Consider the following 4,202-nt stretch of genomic DNA (forward strand, 5'->3'; position numbering starts at 1 on the left):
TACCAAACATTCCATCTAAAAATATTCACTGATATCTTATAGTTTTGTGTAACTGGTTTATTATTTGCTTTAGGCTAAGGTCAAACACACGGTTTTTAACAGCTGTGGTTCACCACTGTCAACCAGTCATCAACCATCCCTGATAATCACTGAAACAAAGTAGAGAAGTTAAAATTCTTTGTATAGGCATTTGGTTTCAATCAGAGTCTCGGGGTGATCTGTTTCCAAACCAATTCCAAAGGCTTCCAATTCTTTCATGAATACTCCCAACGCTTGGTAAGGATATATAAGTAACATATGTATGATTGAGTACATCCAATTAGAATTCTGATGAATGGAAGGGCAGAATCTTGTGTGTGTGCAGTGCTTTGGGACTTCCAATCAACGAATATTGATCAGAATATCTATTGGATTGCAAAAAACTTGCAGTGGATCTGTTTGTGTACAGCTGGCCCCATTGATTGTATGGATTGCTGATGGAGGAATTTACAATACTCCCTTATTAATGAATACAAAGGAGATCCCACAGAGATTCTACAATCAGATTGTAACGTGGCAGCTTTAGATTCTGCAGTGTCCTTCAGTGCCAGAATAATAAAAATCTGTTGGTGGATTTTGAACATACAATAAATGCAAAATATAATAATGTTTCTGATATAAAGGTATTTACTTAGGAGAAATTGGGGAAACTGCTAAAGAAAAACAGAAAGTTGAGGGCTGTGATTTACCAAATGGATGATACTAAGTGCTGATTGGTAGGTACCATTACTCTTGATCATGCCACATTTTCACTAGGTGCTGAACTGCCTTGGGATTGAACAATACTGTGTGGCTCCTAGTAGCTGGCACCTTGCAATGAATAGGAGCGGCAGTGAATACTACTGAGTCATTCTCTGCCACCCCCATTCATTCTCTATGGGACCGCTGTGTGAAAAGGCACATGTACATGTAGTATCTTTCCTGAGGCAGTGTTTTACCAGCATGAGAAAATGGCTAACAGCACCACTACCTCACCGCCAGTCTGTTAAAAAATCATAGACAAAATCCAAATCTGCATTAAAAATGTCATGTTTTAGGGTAAGTCTTGCTGGTATAAAGCGTAACAGAAGGACAGAAATATGTTTTGTTAGTCAAAAATGCTCCCTTAGGTTTAGTGCTGACAAATGTATGACTATACCCAAAGCGTAAAACTAAAAGGTATGTTTTATCTCACAACACAACATCTCCTTATAATGAATTGATCTTTCTACCCAGATAGACTGAGCCATCTTTGTTCAGGTACCATTTAGATACAGGCTTAGAGATGACACTAAACCCTCCTGTGAAGTCAGTGTGTGTGAATGTGATTTATTCTTTCCATGTTATATATGAATATAATAGTCTACCACCATTACACTGTTACAGGACTGTGGTTTTGTTCCCCGGTTTGGTTTGCCATCTGGTAAAATTTGCCATTCCTTCCTTGTGATTCTTGGCTGTTCTCCTTGGTGTTTGGTGATGCACACAATAACTGTAGAGGGTAAGCACAGCATATAAAACCATAGCAGAGGGAGGCATTTCCTTCAGTACACAGAATCAGCTGATAAGAAGGACAATAAAAGGTGAAAGATGCTGCTATTTGTTTCTCCTCCAGACCAGTCAGATCCTGCACATTAGCAGGAGGAATCCTGCATACAAAGACTGTGCGTTACATCACATTGCTGGGGAGCAAGCAGGGAGCTCACACACAAGCTGCTGCCTTTGTTAGAATATTGGGAGGACATTGGGCACTGGAGGAATGGAATATAGAGTCATGAACCTGCATAGAAAATATGCTCTGCATCTGACTTTATTACACCAGCAATGGCTGAAGATGGCATACAGAATGAAATGAATTCTAAACAGGAAAAAAATATCTTTTCAAGGCAGCATCACAAGGAGGAGACAAAGGAAAGCACAGGAGGAGGATGGAGAGCCAAACTGTCAAGGACCGGGGATGCTGAAATCCTGATTTTCTCAACACATCAAAGACCGTCCACTCCTCAAGCATGACCCATCGCTCAGATCTGCGCGTTCACTAAGGCTTGACACGACTGCCAATATATTCCAATAAGTGACATTTGTATTCTTCTGGGAATTTCAGCTTCTGTGAGTAAAACTACCTTCCAGACAGAAATAATCTGCTGTCATGTGTACTTAGATCATGCCGAATACTGATGTTTGAGTCATATATGTTTTCCCGGCAAGTTAGGTCATTCCAGGTAAAATATATTGACAATCTTACATAAGTTTAGGAGTGCCTTGTGACACGTCACGATTGTGTGATCAAATGTCACGTGTATAGGGTCAGAGTGCTATGTCACCATCATATGGTCAGAGTGATATGTCACGAGAATTGGGCCAGAATGATATGTCATGATCATATAGCCTCAGTGACATGTCATGAGTAGAAGGCCAAGGAGACATGTCATGATCATAGGACCACAGTGACATGTCACGAGTATAGGGACAGAGTGATATGTCACCATCATATGGTCAGAGTGATATGTCACGAGAACTGGGCCAGAATGGTATGTCATGATCATATAGCCTAATTAGTGACTTGACATGAGCAGAAGACCAGAGTTACATGTCATAAGTAGAAGGCCAGGGAGACATATCATATCATAGGGGGACAGTGACATGTCATGAGTAGAAGGCCAGGGAGACATATTATGATCAAAGGGTGACAGTGACATGTCACAAGTATAGGGCCACAGAGACATATCATGATCATAGGGCCACAGTGACATGTCATGATCATATAGCCTTAGTGACTGTTATGAGTAGAAGGCCAGGGAGACATGTCATGATCATAGTGCCACAATGACATGTCACAAGTATAGGGCCAGAGTTACATGCCACCATCATATGGTCAGAGTGATATGTCACAAACACAGGGTCACTGTAACATGAAAGAATAATAGGGTCAGAATAACATGTCATGATTATATGTCCAGATGTCATGATTGCAGGGCCACACAACAATCATATAGCTAGAATGACATGTTAATATAACAGGACCAGAATAACATGTCAGAATCATGGAGGAGTTATATCCAGACTAGACATGGCCAGAGTGAGATGTCATGATAATTTGAATCACAAAAGAGATGTTCTACAATGTTATACCAGAATGGTATCCCGAGTATAGGGCCAGATTGCTTTGTCACAATAATATGTTCAGGGCCTCAATGACACCAAACGATTATATGACCAGGGTGAAATGTCAGAATATTATACCCAGGCTGGCATGACATGATCACATGACCAGGGTGCAATGTCGGAATATTATACTCAGGTTGGTATGACATGATCATATGACCAGGGTGACATGTCAGAATATTATACCCAGGCTGGCATGACATGAAATGACCAGGGTGACATGTCAGAATATTATACTAAGGTTGGTATGGCATGATCATATGACCAGGGTGACATGTCAGAATATTGTGCCCAGGCTGGCATGACATGATATGACCAGGGTGACATGTCAGGATATTATACCCAGGCTGGCATGACATGATATGACCAGGATGACATGTCAGAATATTATACCCAGGCTGGCATGACATGATATGACCAGGGTGACAGGTCAAAATAAAATACATAGGCTGGCATGACATATGACCAGGGTGACATGTCAGAATAATATACCCAGGCTGGCATGACATGATATGACCAGGCTGACATTTCAGAATATTATACATAGGCTGGCATGACATGACCAGGATGACATGTCAGAATATTATACCCAGGCTGGCATGACATATGATCGGGGTGACATGTCAGAATCTTATACATAGGCTGGCATGACATGATATGACCAGGGTGGCATGTCAGAATATTATACACAGGCTGGCATGACATAACTAGGGTGACATGTCAGAATATTATACCCAGGCTGGCATCACATGATATGACCAGGGTGACATGTCAGAATATTATACATAGGCTGGCATGACATGATATGACTAGGGTGACATGTCAGAATATTATACACAGGCTGGCATGACACGAAATGACCAGGGTGACATGTCAGAATAATATACACTGGCTGGCATGACATGATATGACCAGGGTAACATGTCAGGATATTATACCCAGGCTGGCATGACATGATATGACCAGGGTGACATCTCAGGATATTATACCCAGGCTGGCATGACATGATATGACCAGGG

The 4,202-nt window shown here is 41.3% G+C and overlaps 1 protein-coding gene across 1 annotated transcript in view; it reads left to right on the plus strand.

Moving 5' to 3' along the window:
* The first annotated feature begins 1,274 nt into the window (after positions 1-1,274).
* The window catches only part of RNF228 (ring finger protein 228), a 6,766-nt gene continuing 3,838 nt past the window's right edge, over positions 1,275-4,202 (plus strand). Inside the window, exon 1 of the mRNA XM_072407869.1 lies at positions 1,275-2,127. The gene's annotated coding sequence lies outside the window, so the exon portion shown is untranslated. The remainder of the gene's footprint in view (positions 2,128-4,202) is intronic.

Source organism: Pyxicephalus adspersus, chromosome 4, assembly GCF_032062135.1.
Source record: "Pyxicephalus adspersus chromosome 4, UCB_Pads_2.0, whole genome shotgun sequence".
Lineage (NCBI taxonomy): Eukaryota > Metazoa > Chordata > Amphibia > Anura > Pyxicephalidae > Pyxicephalus > Pyxicephalus adspersus.